Source organism: Aquila chrysaetos, chromosome 14 (genome assembly GCF_900496995.4).
Source record: "Aquila chrysaetos chrysaetos chromosome 14, bAquChr1.4, whole genome shotgun sequence".
Taxonomy (NCBI): Eukaryota; Metazoa; Chordata; class Aves; order Accipitriformes; family Accipitridae; genus Aquila; species Aquila chrysaetos.
The window spans coordinates 21,964,868-21,982,852 of record NC_044017.1 but is presented as its reverse complement, the minus strand read 5'-3'; the positions used below and the strand labels follow the sequence as shown (position 1 = coordinate 21,982,852).

Genomic DNA, 17,985 nt, shown 5'->3' with positions numbered 1-17,985 from the left:
AGGTATCCTGAGAGTTCATAAGACACCTAGAAAGCTCAAACAACTGAGCAGAATCTTTCTGGAAGTGTGGCATTTGGGAATTTACCTCTGAAGAGTTTTCTGGAGAGATAGAAAACATCTTCTAGGTTAGCTACACAATGGTATTAATAAAAACAATGACAAGGAGTTCAATATCATCTATATATATGCTTAAAGGACACTCCTGATCAATGAGTGACTAGGTCTGAAGAGACTGCATAAAAATTGAGACACTGACCTATAGGGTGTACTATAACATAATGAGTCAAGGCTCTCTTTTAATGCTACAAAACCTGGCACCCTGACCAGACTGCTCCATTCATCTCTTATTCTCTTGGGTTTTTTTTTCACATCTTTATTCTGCTCACTGTATTCTACAGCTGGATTTCCAGTTGCACAGACAGAAGGTGGAAGTGTTGTAAGCAATTGTGGGCTTACACTCCTAAATATGCCTTGCAGTCAGATTAGGAAAAAGAAAGGGGAAAAAAAAATCAAAGAAAACCAAAATAAAACAAACCAAAAATGCTCTCAAGAATGCTGTTGCTTGCATTTGGAGAACAGGTCTTGCATAGCAAACATCAGGAAAAGCCATTTTCAAAGGTTATCTGAACTCATGTTAAATAGTTGACTATTCAACCAAGCGAAAAATAGATCCAAAGGATGAAATAATAAAGCACCAGGGACAAAAGATCCACACACTATTTAGCAGAGAATGAGGCTCTCTATAATGGAAACATAAGCAGAGTCTCTTACAGTACTTTGAAAAAAATGATTGCAAGAAAAGCCTTGTGAAACATCAACGTATTCTGTGACAGCTGTTTACAGTTTTTCCTTTTAAGCTGTTCACAGTTGTATGTCAGGGCAGTAATTTTAGGAAAAAAATAAAGATATGAATGCTTTTTCAGATACAGGCATGCAATAAAAATATACTCACCTGGAAATAAAATGATAATGGTATTGTTGGGTTAAAAAAAAGTTTTGTGTGATGTGAATTGAAAGACTCTAACCCTTGAGTTTTCTAAAATGCATTTTTCAGGTTTAGATATACATTATTTAATATTCAGAATTCATTTTCATAGTTTCTGGATAAGCCATTCAGAATGGCAATATAGTGTATTTGAGAGGGGAAGGAAGGAAGGAGAATACAGTACAAAGCATTTGCAGTGTCTCCTGCTCCTTTTCCAGAAAAAAAACCCACAAGTATGAAAACCCAACATTTTTTGTTCTGATGAAGCAAGGAAGTGAGATTCTTAGAGTAAAGTGTTTAAAATAAAGTTAGATACCAATCCAAGAAGTAGCACTGCTACATGTTTCAGACAGCTTTTGGCACCCATATCTTAATTTTGTTTTATGACAGTAATGCAGGACTTCTATTTTTATTTATAGTTGTTGTTTTGTAAGAATGGAAAGGAAAATTATCTTTGAAAAAATAATATGAATATCGCAAAGCATTGTTGTTTACCACTGTGTAAACCAGTCTTCAAAATCTCTGGGAAGCAGGGTAAATGAGGTGAGTGATAGCACAGCACAGGTCATTTGGAACCTGTGAGAGCTTCTGTTATGCAAAGTGGATTGGCAAATGTTACCGTTTTTCTTCCCAGGCTCCCTTCTACTTATATGAAAAGCAAAACCTTATACTATGGAAGTGTTTTATTTGAATGGTGGTGTTACAGCCCTTGTAGGAGCTGAAATGGCAGACTGACTTAGACTCTCTACAGCTTCTTCATGTAAGAAAACAGGAGAACGATCCGTGCTTAATAGATCCTAGTTTCTTGCTGCTATCTCTTCCCGCTGACCCTAATATAGGTGAGACATGGCTTATTATCTTTGGCTTTATGACTCCAATAATATTCTCGTATGTCACTAAGGAAGCTTGCCTTCCTAGATGGGAAACACTTACAGAACACCACAGCTTTTTTAGGAGAAAGCTTGCTGTTCAGCATGGAAAGATTTTGCTGAGGAAGCAAAGGCTTGAACAAAACCTCGGGTGGAGGTGGGAGGGAACAGTACTTCTTTCAGCATAGGTTCTGTTCTGAAATTTTATATTTATGAGTGTTGCCTCAGTGACATGACAGGATCCTTCTCTGAAATGCAAATATATATACATTCAAAACATCAGTTTCCCAAAACTTCATTATGTATAATTAAGAAGAGCTATGACATCTTCTGCCAAAATTCCTCACATATATCTGTATGGTAATGTCACAGAGTTAGCATCTGACATCCTTGTCAATAGAAACTGAGACAGTGGAAAGCCAGAAATTAAAAGAATATAGGATAGATCAAAAACTGGCCATAATGTTTTAACTGGGATCTTCACTGGTAAGGATGAGTATTTGTTGAATAATATTTTTCTCTAAAGTCTGAGGCTATTTTCCTAGGCAACTAGTTTAAACTACCACTTGTGGTGGGTTGGCCTTGGCTGGTTGCCAGATGCCCACCCAGCTGCTCTCTCGCTGCCCCTCCTCAACAGGACAGGAGAGAAAATATGATAGAAATGCTCACGGGGTGAGATAAAGATGAGAAGACTGCTTAACAATTACCACCACGGGCAAAACAGGCTTGACTTGGGGAAAGTTAATTTAATTAATTGCCAACTAAAATAGAGCTGGGTGGTGAGAAACAAAGACAAAAAAAATTTTAAAGCAACACCTTCCGCTCACTCCCCCCTTTTTTCCAGGCTCAACTTCACTCCTCCGTTCCTGATGTGTGGATAAACCTGCTCTGGTGTGGTCTTCTCCAGGGGCTGCAGGGGACTCTCTGCTCCAGTGCCTGGAGCAACGCGTTCCCTCCTCCTTCTGCACTGACCTGGGGGTCTGCAGGGCTGTTTCTCTCACATTTTTCCTCACTCCTCACTGCCAGGCAGCACTTTTTACCCTTTCCTGAGCACATTTTCCCCAAGGAGCCAGCACCTTGTCTGTGGGGCTGAGCAGTGCCCTGGGGTGGGCGGGTTGGAACCGGCTGGAACCGGCTGGAACCAGCTGGAACCGGCTGTGTCCGGCACAGGGCAGCCCCGGCCGCTCCTCACAGGGGCCGCCCCGCGGCCCCCCACTGCCAGCGCCTGGGCACCTACAACAAATACATCTCTACATAATTCTTGAAACCACATCCGTTATACTTTAAAAAAAAAGGGGGGGTAGGGTGTAAAAAATACTAAGTGAATGAGGTTGAAAAAATATAAGAGTATTTAGCAAAATAAAAATGTACACATTTGTTTTATAGCATAGACCCAGGCTGAGTAATGAGACAGAGACTCTTTCTATGTAGTTGTAGGGAATTTTTCATATATTGGTCTGATTTACAGTCAAGATTAAACATGAAAAATGAAATATTTATCTTTTTAAAAACTAGTTGAAACACTTGAGCCAGAAAGGTTAAAAAAAGTTCAGGGAACAATCACACAAACAATTTAAGGCCATGATTTATGTAGCAGGTTCAGAGTGATAATGGGCAAAACTGCTAATCAGTGCCCACAGATATCAGATAATAAATTCAATAGGTTGAAATGGGTATTTGTAGTGCAGCAAACGTTAGTCTAATGATTGAATTAATCTTAACACAGAGAAATTCTTGCATGCCAAATTTGTTTACTACATAACATGCTAATGAAGATAAAACTGGTACGTCTTCTTTACCCTTATGAATTAAAAGCGTTATTTGGGAAGAGTTGAAAGGGCATTAAGTCGTAAAGTTTTGTAAGAGACACATGAAAAGATTTGAGCAAACAGGAGATGGCAATAGATGAGGTACTCGTTTTTTATTACACTTCGTATGGCTGAATAGAAATTATTTGATTAGTACAGTGTATCTGGGAACCTACTATGCAAAACAGATCTAGAAATAACCAAAGTGCTTCATAATTAGCTGATCATTCTGGTGCTTCCTAAAACCACATTTGTTGGATAAGGAGGAAAATCCATGTATGTCTGTGCACACATGGCTGGAAGTTTAGATCTCTATGCTAATTAGCTTTTTATTCCTGATCATCAAACAAATGTGCTTACAATGATAACTAAGGACTACTTTCCTCAAATGTCTTGCCTGGAAAGGCAGCACCTTGAAAAAACAATCAAACAAACAAACAAAACCCCAACAATGAAAATCATTGCTTTTCTCTCCTTTAAAAATCTCCAGTTTCTATTATGGGGTACAACCAACTATTACATTAGAAAGCACTATTTTCAGGTTGCTTGCAGTTTGGCCCTTTAATACACAGACCAATGGCCTAGTCTGACAAACTTTCAGAAGGCAGATTATCAGCAAAGGTAATCCTCAACCACAGAAAGAAGCTCAAGATTATTTTCAATTATTTATTTTCTTTTTTTTTTTTTTTTAACTGGTCATCTCTCAGCTATTTTAAACTGGGACTTTACTGAAGTATCATCCAGAGACATACAATTAGCTACACAAATCCACCCTTTTTAATTGTGAGTGCCTGATTCAAATGATCAAAGCTGTGGAATAAACTCCATCAAAACAAAAACACTGTTAATGATGTAGGTAGACACTAAACCCATGTTTATAGTCACTTATCTGTTCCAGTGGAAAGAGATTTCCAGTTTTTCATCCAGTAAAATAATTTAAATGATCCAATTATTTAATCTGGGCTAAGAAGTAATATATGCCAAATTTATTTGGGAAAAAAAAAAAAGTATTTTGTCATCTTTACTCTATTTTCCTAAGACTGAATATACCACTCTGTACGCCTGCCACGTTAAAGAGATTCATTTGCATACGACTTATACTTTAATTTCCGATTCACTGAACAGAATGTATAGAAATTATACACATTTGAGGAAGTAATACCACATATGATATAAAAAAGAAAAGAAAAAAAACCCAAAAGCCTGTTCTTATACTACTGTTAGTGTTAGGAGAGATGTGCAATATGCAAATATTTCCTCAATACATTTCAGAGGTCAGTGCTACCTGCTCTTAAGCATTACATCTGGCACCATGACAGTTTAACACCATTGGCTAGTCTAGACGTGCTCCTCAGATCACATAGCCCCAACTTAATTATACAGATTTTAATGGGCAACCAGGGTAGAAAAGTAGAACACTGCTGTCAGTGAACTGCCAGATTTATGAGATGCCATATACCTTGTAGCAGAATACAACATTGAGTAGGCTGGCATCTTGTGATAGGCAAACATTTGACAAGACCAAAAAGGAAAGAGGCTGAATTAAGCAGTATTACACTCATCTTTTCCCCCAACTAAGCGCTCTCTTTCTCAATTTGGGTTGTTTTCCAGTTTGCTCTGGAATTTTTCAGTCTTCTGAGGACAAGCATTCTTCCCTTCAAGTTTGTTCAGTTGACAGAATGATTCATGGACATTTTTGAGTCATAAATAGAAGTGCTTTCTGACTTTTGAACAGCACAGAGCTGTTCTAAAATGTTTCAGTGTACATGGAAGAATTACCTATACCAATGTAAGTTCCCCAGCACTCCATTTTTCATATACCATTCCTTTCTCTGCCTCTCCAGTAACACCAGTCTAATCTCTCTCCTTTTCTTTCCCTGCACTTGTGCAACAGAGTAGGCAATACCAACAGTCACTTCTGGACCTGCTCCACTGGAAAATACACTCTGTCTTACCATCAACACAAACATATTGATTTCTAAATGAAAGACATGAGATATAGACAGACATTAACATACAGTGCTACCAGGATTTATTCTTTTAGTGTGTGAAGATGCACAGCAGTTGAACTAAATTAGACAGAAGAGTAGAATACACTTTTAGTCAAACAAGCAAGGAAGAGAGAGATACAGACTTATAAAAGGTTACAGAAAATGTTCCTCCAAAAATGAAAGACTGTGGCCCATGAATCTCTTTTGTACCAAGACATCTTCCAAAGGATCAAATTATTTCTTAAATGTTTCTTTCACTTTTATTGTGCTTTTATAAAGATTTTTTAAATTTATATTATGTATGTTCTTGTGGAACCAGCTGATCACCCTGAAGCCCAAAAGTGAGTAAAGCATGCAAAGCAACTCACTATTTGGCTATTCTAGGATTCTTCATTATTTTTTGCTTAACCAGACTTCTTTCAATGGATAACTTTTTCATAATAATGTTGTCATTGTTTGCAAAATAACGATGGATAAACTCACAAGTGTCTCTAAAGTTGTCTTTTTCATCCCATTCCCCTCTTTTGACATGACCTCTTCTTTTGCCATTTGCACAGAGAGTAGCTCAAAAATGCTGTCTGATTCTCAGGATAGAAAGTGAATATTAATACGTTTTTTTAACACCAAAGTATTTTGTTCTGTTGGGAGGCATGACTCATATTATAGGCTAGAGACTTAAGTGTGCATAAGGTCTAATTAGGGTTAAAGAGACTATTTTTGTTAGGTTTCTCAGAGATGAACTGGACAGGCCTTCTATGCCTAATGCAGGAGTCCATATATTCAGAGCTTGTGAGCATAAGATCCTAGCTAGGATTTCTTGAAAATGTGACCCTAAGTGTCTGATTAGACTGCACAGAGTATCAACAGAACATAACCACTGATGCATCAGGTTATTTTTAACTATGTCCATCTTTAAGATCAGTCATGCTATGTCTTTAAATGCTGAAGGGAAGTTGGGTAGCCAAAGGTTAGTATCATTAGTAAACATCTAGATTATCTGAACATCTCTGTACCCTAGCTGAATGTGTTATATCTATGCATGTCAGTATGCATAGATATGCATATATTTATCTTTTACAGCTGGCACAGTGACCTATATTCATCTATAACATATGTTAGATATTTTCACTCTTCTGCAAAAAGTATCATTAATATGTCTCCGAACAGTGTAGTTGCTCATGCAAATAGAGGTTTATATCATTAACTGTCTATTTACAACTGAAAATATATGATTTCCATTCATAATGAAGCAATAATAAAGGACATGTATGTATAGTATCAACAAAATAAATTAGACCTGGAGTAATGGCACAAAGCAATTACCTCATGTTCCTTTCATTTTTCATGAAGAGAAATATATAAACTGTGAAACTATCATTCAAACAACTAATCCACTGTGGTGTGGATGATTATTTTTGAGTCATTTGGCCTCTCTTCTCAATGATCCAAGGAATCTGCAGTTAAATCAACTGAAAAAGGCAGCAGCGCAGGGAAATTTTTGATTACACTTTTAATTTCACAAGCTAACCTACAAATGACTTTAAAATTGCCAGTAACACTACAGTACTACTAACCACCTACACATTTTTATTGAAAGACTGTAGCTACAATCCATTAGTTAATGACTATGCTGTGCTTGCCAGATTACATTCACACTCACAACTACCAAGTGGCTGGGTTTCAAGGGCCTTGCAATAACACCACCAATTAAAACTAGCCTCTTTTGTTACATTTTTGCAAAACCAATATACTAAAAAAAAAAAAAAAAAGCCAAGAAAAAAGAAAACCCCCAAACTGTATTGGCTTCTCTACTGAAAATAAAATCTATTTTGTATGCCTTTGCTGTGTTACAGTTAAGTCTTTGGCAATATTGAAATAAGTGCTCGCATATTTTAAGTACATTTTAAATTGCAACTTACGTGTTTTGACTAATAAATTGCTTTTCCTTAAATTCAGTAACTGACCACTGCTTTTTAACAGAAAAAGATATGTTAATATTCAGTAAAAGCTAAACATCAAAACTGGTCAATTATTCCATCACACTCTAATGTCAGTCATACATATATTATACATAAGCAAAAATGAAGGACAAGTAAAGTGATAAACATGCACACCATGAGTTTTCTGGATTAAAAAATATGCAATGATTATAAAGTTGAGAAGGTTTTCATTTTTTTCCAGTTATTTTAGATGGATGAATCATTTATAACTGATGCTTTTACTTGATATAAAAGTATGTCTTCAATAGCTATCTCCATGACATTTTTCCATAAATGCAGCTATGCAATGAAATACTTCAGTACTGTTTAGTAAGGATAAAGTAAAAGAAAGAAGTTATTCAATCTTTCTCAATGAACGTAAACACTTTCTTTAGATCTTGAAGACAACACAGATCTAATCTAAAAGAGTAATTGGGCATATCACCAAGAGAGCAAAAAGAATCCTTCTCCTAAATGGTAGGCACCCAGAATTTAATTTCAAGTTTTATCTTGAAAATGACATTTCTGTGGGTTTTTCAGGGTGAAGAACTTTAAAATCACCATAAATAAGCTGGGAATATTTAAGCATGCAGTATTTGGACGGTAGTTCAGTAATGTAAATTTCTTTAAAATGATAGGTCAGTTGGCCCATAGAGAAAGAAACGTATGTTACTAAACAGTATGTCTACATTAACTTTCAGGAGTGTACTTCTGACATTAATCTCCTAATCGTCTCCACTTGACACACTTGGGTTTTTATTGTGAAGCCCTTTTGGAGCACAAGGATGGGATTCCTTTTGGATGAAATGAAACCAGAAGTATTCTCCAGTAACTAATGGGCATTCAGTCCATGGGACCACACAAGTCCAGAATAAATGCCACAGAATTGTACGCAGCAAACATTGTATCCTCAGCATCAGCTGCTTCACATTCAGACCTGTTCCTACTGTGCTGTATATTACTTACTAATGTAGCTATAACCACACTGATTAAGTTATAAAAATAATATATGGGTATATGCAAGAAAATATTTTTTTTCTACTTTCTCCCAAAGATGACCAGATGTTACTAAACAAAGAGTAACATTTTTTTAAATTTTGTGATGTAGCATGGGTTTTATATTGAAAATCTTTTTGCTAAAGCTGCAAAATTCTCTAACCTTCCTGAAGAGTTAAAGTATTATTTATGTCTTTATTTATCTATTTAATTGATTGCAGACGGGAAAAAAACAAGGGTTTAGGCTTTGGTAAAGATTTCATACATATTTCCCTTTCCTTGCTGAATGTAAATATGTCCTAAGTTTGGTCGCTTATGATGTTACCACATCTGGATTACTTCTCTCCGGAAGGCATGCCTTCACCTTGCAACCAAAGAATAAACAAATGTAACATGCTGTGCACAATAAAGAAAGTAAGTATTCTATTATTATGTTCATTCTCCCTACTTATCTTCTTTTAACATGTATTTACCTGGATCAGTATGAAAGGGGATAAAGCTTTAGACTAAGAAAAGATTCAACTGTTATTCCTATTTCTAGAAGGTTTACTTATATATGTTTTAGACTGTAAATATAATTCCTTATTTGTTTTCAATCTGCTTAATTCATCTTTCCTCCCCCTTCTCCTCTTGTTTAAGACAAACAGATCAAGTTTATGCACAGAAACATAAAGCATTCCTTGGGAAGGAAAATTTTTGAAAGAAAAGAGAATATTCATTACCTATATAACAGATAACTTTCAGATCTTATTCAGGGAACCTTCCTTCATATGCATGGATTTCTCCTTAGATTTACAACAAAGAAGCAAACATAAAATCTGAGAAAAAGACAAGGCCATAAAATAAGCATAATAAACAAAATGAACGCCTAGTCTCTGGACAAGACTAGGTCAAATCTGGAGACGCTGATATGTAAGGGTATTTCTTAAGATGACACACTTTTTCTACCAAAGGACTAGATCACCGTCTTGGAAAGCAAAACCTTATCAAGCTATTTGCTTTAAGGAAGGAACTCAATATCCTGTGACTGGATTCCATTAATGTCCCATACGGACATTCTTAAAGAGACAGTCAAAATGCAAAACCTTCACTTCAAGACATGCTATTTTGCAAAACGGCATGAGACTTACACTACTTACTAGCAAATATTTGGTGGTTGTTTGGAGGAAGGAAAACTGATTAGAGATAAAAAACATTATTAGAAATCTTTCTTTAGAACTGTGCTTTAAAAGATAGGATGTTTTAACTTCAGTTATACTAGAAAAGAGGAAGAGGAAGGTATGCAAATTGGTATTTGTATTCAATTAGTACTGTAAAAATGAGGAAGGAAATTAAAAAATGGGCTGTTCTTTTGAAAAATGTTATGTGCAGGTAGGCAAGAAAGGCTGTTCAATCTCCCAAAAGATAACAGTATTCCCTTAGCAACAAGAACAGCTGGGATTAATCACACACAAAAGGTTGGATTTGTTGGAATCAACTAAATTTAGGTGTCTTAAGCCTCCCCCATACACAATGGCAATCTAGTCGATGTAGTCTGGAAAACTATGCTTCTCACATTAAAGTAGACACACATGTTTGGTAACTGAATGGGTCTCTAGACTAAATTATGATGCTGACAAGGTCTCTGCTGACTGTAATTGGAGCTCAGACTACCTAACTCACATCTGAATGAGTTATAGATCCATACAGAGGTTACATATATAACACCTGCACTTATACCAGTAGTCACCTAAATGTGCTAACCTCTTTTTGAATGAATCTCAACCTAAACCTCACTCGTCCTGCCTAACCATTAGCATGCAATGCCAGTTTAGAAACATCCCGGGGTACCCAAGATATTTGCATGTGGATGTCAAATGTGAAAGAAGGGAGTGCAGTTAACAAGAGGTAGGTAACCTCAGGGTATTTCAAGTAGCACCAGCCTATGTATAACAAATTATTTGAGCCCTATACATCTACATTCTGGAGCTAAATTCCATCCCAAATGTCTATATATGAGTTTGGTGTTTGAGCTCCTATTATATTGAATAGAAATATGGTAAATGGACTCTAGAGTGAAATTTAGCCGACCTGTTTTGGGTACCAGCTTTAAGATGAAATGAAAGCTCTAGTGCTCAACAAATCAAAAAGGGAGCTTAGATGCTTAGGATAAAATTTTAGATCTCTATGTGTAAGCATCCAAATTCAGGAGTCTATAATATGGAGATGAGTTCCATCACTGATGTCTGGAACTAACACACATACCTCTTGGCTACTTACTACAGCCTTCATTCATAACCTGTGGTGGGATACAGGCACTTCTCTATGAAATTTACTTGACCAATTTCAGATACCTACCTTAGGAGCTAAAGTGCTTTCCATATATAGCTTCTGCTTCTGCCCACACAAAGTATGGGGCTAGACAGACCATTGGTCTTATTCCTTTATTACGTTCTTATGAAGCCTACCATGGTCTATATCTTTCTATGTAAAGACTACTTAGGCAAACTAGTGTAGATATTGAGTCTCAATATAGTTGCCTTATAGCTGCTTTTGGTGTAATTTGAGGTATCTTTTCATTACCCTGTCTGGTTTCCCATAGAAAATAGCTCCTGTGGCATATATGTCAGATGTGGATGTATTGCACACCCTATGGCATCACAAATGGCACTGCATTGTTACGTTTAGGCAAATGGACCAGAAACCAGTAGCTTGGCTTGTACACATTTATGTTTATTTTTCTTTCTATACTGTGTATAGTACTACACAAGATATCCTACCATAAATTTACAAGTTTATAATTCATTTACCTTGGAGAATATCGATTTTACTTTCCTTTCTTCACATCTGTATTGCACAGTCTATACAAGACAAATTTCATTAATTCATAGGATTGCAGAATCACAGAATGCTTGAGGTTGGAAGGGACGTCTGTAGATCGTTTAGTTCCCTGCTGAAACCAGGGTCAACTAGAGCCATGTCCAGTTCAATTTTCAAAATGTCCAAGCACGGAGACTCCACAATCTCTCTGGGAAACCTGATGCAGAGTTCTATCGCCTTGACAGTAAGAAAGTGTGAGTATTTTCTTTTTTCCTTATGTTTAAAGAGAATTTCTTTGTATTTCACTTTGTGCCCATTGCCCCTTCTTCTTTTATTTGGTGTACCACTGAGAAGAGTCTGGCTCTATCTCTACTCTCTCTCCCTCCACCCCATCAGGTATTTGCACACACTCGTAAGATTCTCCCTAAGCCTTCTCGTCTCTGGGATGAACAGGCCCGGTTCTCTCAGCATCTCCTCATCTGACAGATGCTCTAATACCTTAATCACCTTTGTGGCCCTTTCCTGGACTCACTCCATATTTCCGTTTCCCTTCTGTACTGGGGAGCCCAATACTGGACTCAGCACTTCAAATGTGTCTCACCAGTGCTGAGCAGAGGGGAAGGATCATCTCCACCAACCTGCTGGCAAGACCCTTCCTAACGCAGTCCAGGAGGTTGTTTTCTTTTCTTCAAGGGTGTATTTTTGGCTCATGGTCAGTTTGTTGTCTACAGGGACTCCCAGTTCTTTTACTGCAAAGCCACTTGCTAGCTGGTCAGGCCCAAGTCTGTGCTGGTGCAGTGGGGTTATTCCTTCTGCATGGAGTTACATTCCTCTCATTGGCCCCATCAGCAATTCTAATTCTACTTACAAATTGTAAGCACTTCAACGCTGAAATTAACAATTCCATGCCAAACTTGACACCTTTATTCTCACAACTATAGTCTTTCTTTTAAACAACTAAATGTTTGCCATTGTGAATAGGAGTTTCCACTGCTAAGACTCCATTAGAAACAGAATGTGAAACATCAGAAAATGAATCTTAGTATCAATGTAAAAAAGAGTCATAGCTGGCAATAATAACTTCCATTGAATTTCAGAAAAAGCGACCTCAAAAATCTTAAATATTGCTGCCATAATCACACTATCACACCTTTAAGAGTTGCATTGTCTCCAATATAGCTATCTGATTGAGCACCTAGAATGCTAATAAAGCCCTTCTAAAATATTTAACCATGATTAAAGCTATATGTATTCAGTCGTGCTTTTTCCTTTTATTTCCCATGGAAAGTCTCTAAAGAATAGAAAAATCTGTTGCTGTTCTACTGCTAAAAAGTACTGTTAAATACCATGCTCACGAGGCATAGAAAAGTATGCACTCAGGTCAAAACAATGAATGAGAATGACAGAGACTGATTTTTAAAAGTCTGTGATTTAGAAGAGTTATGTTTTATTTTTCTTGTTGTGAATATTTAAGTTGAAACTGTTGACTATGTCATTTATCTGTAAGAGTGTTAGAAAGGACTGAATGATTCACTGTTCTTTTTTGTTCTGGCCAGATACGGGACCAATATTAAAAAAAGAAAGAAAAAAAAGTGCTCAAGAACAAAATACTGCAACATTCAAAATACTACAAAGAACTAACCAATTTATTACAGATCCAATATGACTTGAGCACTATGTCTAAACTATGGACACCAAACATCCAGTTTATCAAATAAAGGTGAAAAGTTGACGTCAGTTGAAGTCAGTAAGCATCGGAATACTCTTCCCTCTGTCACTGAAGATCATTAAATCAAGGAATCATTTTGAAACATACGCTGTAGATACAAGCAGAAATACACACTTATTTTTATAAGTTATTGGCTAAGATTTCTGACCTGTATTATGCAGGAGGCTGTACTAGTCGAAATAGTCCCTTGGGCCTCAAATGCCTATGCAGTTCTGGAAGTCAAAGACTTCCTGTTGACAAAGGGCAGTACAGTCTCACAGACAAGAGCTAGACACTGAAGATAAATGCTTTCAGACTGGGAATACAATACGCACTTTAACACTTTGGTGGGTTAACCTTGGCTGCTGCCAGGTGCCCACCAAGTCACTCTATCACTCCCCCTCCTCAGCAAGACGGGGGAAGAAAATAAGATGAAAAACCTTGTGGGTTGAGATAAGGAAAGGGAGATCACTCACCAGTTACCATCACTGGCAGAACTGACTCAAGCTGGGGAAGATTAATTTAATTTATCACCAGTTAAAAATAGAGTAGGATTGTGAGAAACAGGAAAAACAAAACTAAAAACACCTTCCCCGCACCCCTTCCTTCTTCCTAGGCTCAACTTCACTCCTTCATTCCCTACTCTTCTGACTCCTTCTCCCTCCCCCTGCCCACCGAGTGGTGCAGCGGGACAGGGAATGGGAGTTGCAGCCAGTTGACAACACTTGTCTCTGCTGCTCCTTCCTCATCACACTGTTCCCCTGGTCCCTCGGGGTCCCTTCCAAGGAATACAGTCCTTCACTAACTGCTCCAGAGTAGGTCCTTTCCACGGGGTGCAGGCTTTCAGGAACAGACTGGTCCAGCATGGGTCCCCCACGGGCCGCAGTTCCTGCCAGGACACTGCTCCTGCTTGGGCTCTTCACAGGCTGCAGCTTTCTTCAGGGCATACCTACCTGCTCCGGGGTGGGGTCCTCCACAGGCTGCAGGGGACACCGTGGTCTTCTCCACAGGCTGCAGGGGACACCGTGGTCTTCTCCACGGGCTGCAGGGGACACCGTGGTCTTCTCCACGGGCTGCAGGGGACACCGTGGTCTTCTCCACGGGCTGCAGGGGACACCGTGGTCTTCTCCACAAGCTGCAGGGGACACCGTGGTCTTCTCCATGGGCTGCAGCGGACACTGTGGTCTTCTCCACGGGCTGCAGGGGAATCTCTTCTCTGGTGCCTGGAGCACCATCTCCCTCCTCCTTCTTCACTGACCTTGGTGTCTGCAGGGTTGTTTCTCACATTTTTCTTCCTCCTCTCTCCCAGCTGCTGTGCAGCTTTGGGCAGCAGTGGGTCTGTTTTGGAGCCTGCAGGAACTGGCTCTGTCTAACATGGGGGCAGCCTCTGGTCTCTTCTCATAGAAGTACCCCCTGCAGCCCCTCCCCCCCCCCCCCAACCTTGCCATATAAACCCAATATAAACACCAAGAGAAATAAATCACTGGAATACTTTAAAATACAGGCTTGGTTTAAGAAATCTTGTGTGAAATTCTATGTACTGTGCTATGACAGAGGTTTGACTAGATAATGATAATGCTTTAAAACTTAAAAAATCCATGAATCTCTGCAGCAGATTTGGGCTTACTGTGATAAGAAGAAAAGCCTTGTGAGAAGATAACTCTTACTGATAGGTGAAAATAACTCTTAGCAATTCCTTAAATCAGTCTTTTGTTTTAGCCTGCACCACTGTCAAAAGCATCCATGGTTTTAAACTGTCCTAGGTATCCTCAGACATGGCAGTCAGAGGCACCAGCTTTCGCCTAATGTGCAACCCTCCCCTTCCTTTAATCCTCTAACCCTTCTAAATTTTTCTCACAAGTCTCAATAGTCCCCACGCCCCATCTAGCCTTTTCAGCTCACTGCTGAAGACCTGCAATTTCTCACCTTGGATGGCAGCAGCAGCTAGAAAGTTCAGACACATTAGGTGTCCATCTTAGAGAAGCAATGGGACAAGTTCCCCTCTCACTGCTCTTTCAATGGTTCTGCCATCCTGATTTACACTCCAATTAGCTTTGGTGTATGGGGGAAAAGAGAGTAGAACAGGAACAGATGTAGCACAGTGGCTTTTCTAAACCAAGACAATTTTAAAATCCTCACTGTAATGAGGCAGCAAAGAGATGTAAAGAGATAGCAATACCTCTTATGCCTCCCAGATTTTATTTATCTTTTTAAAGAAATAAGCACACGGGCTAAGATTGAATTCAGACTTCAGACTATTTTATAGCTCTTCGGTAGGCTAATTCACCAACTTGACTCCAGTTTTTCTTACTCCTACTTGCCTGTAGCTAAATGTGACAGTGTTAGATTCTGTGTGAGGTATGAACTTGTGTTTAATGAAATGGAGGAAATGTCTCAAAGGCAAATGTTCCTATTTTAGTTCACATAGAGTCTCATATTATGAAAACACAAGAATAACTATGGACAGTGATTTATCTAGAGCTAAGCATTAACAGAGTAACATTTCTTCCTACACCTTAGGATGTTCAGCTACGGACTCCAATATTGCCAAGAAAGACAAGATTCTTTTGAAGCAGCAAAACGAAAGGCACGATTAAGCAGAGGGTACGCCCGCAAGGTTAAAGCATCATCACCCAGCGGGTGTAATGATAGTGACACTGTAGAACCAAAGCTCTTTGCATGAAAGGCTTAGTTTCTCCACATGGGACCCTATCATATGACCAAGTGTAATACAAGGCAATCTTGCCATTACTCTGAACTTTAATCATAATTAAACCACTGCCACAGAGATATTCCTACTTATTACTGGAATTATAGTATGATTTAATACCCCTGACATCACTTGACTAAACCACCATAGTATTAGGTTTATTAAAATGTGGGAACTCATATTTAACAGCCACAGTTATCCACACAATTTTTAATGTACTGGAAATAAAAAAGCTATCCACAAACAGTATTATTGATAGACAACACTGTAACATTGCTTCCAAGAATATGGAATTGCTTTGGAATTTGTAACTAATAACTTAGGATATAATAGAATATTCTAGTTAATTTGAAGGCCATCCTTTTTACTTAGTAAACAGTGTTTTTGTAACAAATTTTTTCTACAGCTCCCTGTTTTTATAAAGCTATTAGTTTGTGTTACGTAACATACACTGATACTACTTATTAATGAGGTGTAGGAATTAGGCAAGCATTTACTTAGCTTCATAAACATATATCAGAAGACATAAATATTATATTTCTGTCTGGTTTTAAACTATTGGAATTATTGCATAGTTTCATCCACAGTGTATAGTAGGCTTTTTCCCTAGAGCAGTTCTAACACTCCACTAAATATATGCTATTCCTCTTTATCTCTTTGAAGAAAAATGAATCACATCCACAGCTCGCAGCTATCAAAATGTGATTTATCAAGCATTTTCATGAAAGTGCATTTTTCCCCTTCTTTACACTAGGAGGCACATTTTTCCTTCATACAGTTCTATTGCACAGCTCTGCTGCATGAAACCCTTAGAAACGTTAACAATTTCAATCTAAATTTAAGTCCCTGACAACCTTTACTAAACCACAGTGAAAGAAGAATTGTTCACTAATGGGGGGGGGGGGGGGAGAATATGCCAATGAAAACCACACTTATAGTAATGAAAAATAACATTCTGCACCTGACTACTGGCAAACAAAAACACAGTTTTCCTTTGAGTGATTACTAAAGAAATAATTCACATTAAAATACATCAGACAGCTGTACACTTTTAATGTAACTGATTATAAAGAAGACGTTTGTGTTAAAAGTGCAATTCCTGATACACACATTTAAAACCATTAAAAAGCAGGATTTTTGGTAATAAGAGAGGCTATGAAGTCATACCCGTAAATACAATTTTACAGTGACCTTTTTTTTTTTTAGATCCTAAAGAAACTTTATGTTTTCTACATTCTTATCTGATATACTAAAAGGTAAAGAACTGTAATCAGCTGATTGATCTTTGGAATATCTTCCTTCAGTTTTTATAGGAAGTGTACTATAACACCCTCCAAATGCAAAAGATAGCTTTCATTTGGAGAACATGTGAGGCTAGCATTCCACACACCAAAGCACCGTTCAGATTATTCAAAACCATTAGTTTCCAAGAAATTATAGAATCTCCTTTTTGGCATGTGCCTTGTTTTGTTTTGTTGGGGTTTTTTACAGATTCTCAACACTATAATATTTACAATCTTTCTCTTTTGTTTGTCATCATGGTGACACACAATGCAGCCAGGTAATACCATGCTGCTTTCCCTTCCTCTTGGCCCATGCTTCTGGCAAAGTCATGGTCAGCAAGGCAAAGCTAAGGTTGTTAATCACTGCATTTAAATGCAATAAAATGTTGTAACATACACAAGGCTTGCCTTACAAATCAATATTGTATGCAAAATTAAATCATCATAACCATGACTCTTGAATAATGAGACTTCCTGTAGTAAATTTGAATTACTTGTTGTTATTATCATTTAATAATGCATAACAAAACCACAGTGCTGGTGTCACTCTGTAACGTTACATTGTTTTTAAACATGGTGAATTGTTGCTCACTGATGGAACAATTCTTATAAAGCCTACCAGGGTGCAAACGAGACAAAGGTGAACTATAAGGAAGTTACAACTGGCAGGTTAACATCATAGTCCTCTGACAATCCATTAATACTGATCAATTACCAATGGGGAAATGGAAAAGATATCTCAGTGAACTGACTGAAACCCTCGAGTTAAAAATAAAAGACTCCATACAAAGAAGACAGGTTTGAATGATGCAAACCAAACTTGGACTATACACGTCTTATAAAAGTTCTTATAAAAT

The 17,985-nt window shown here is 37.8% G+C and overlaps 1 protein-coding gene across 4 annotated transcripts in view; it reads right to left on the bottom strand.

Moving 5' to 3' along the window:
* PCDH9 (protocadherin 9) overlaps window positions 1–17,985 on the bottom strand; it is a 696,978-nt gene that overhangs the window by 230,863 nt on the left and 448,130 nt on the right. The gene's annotated exons all lie outside the window — the stretch shown is intronic.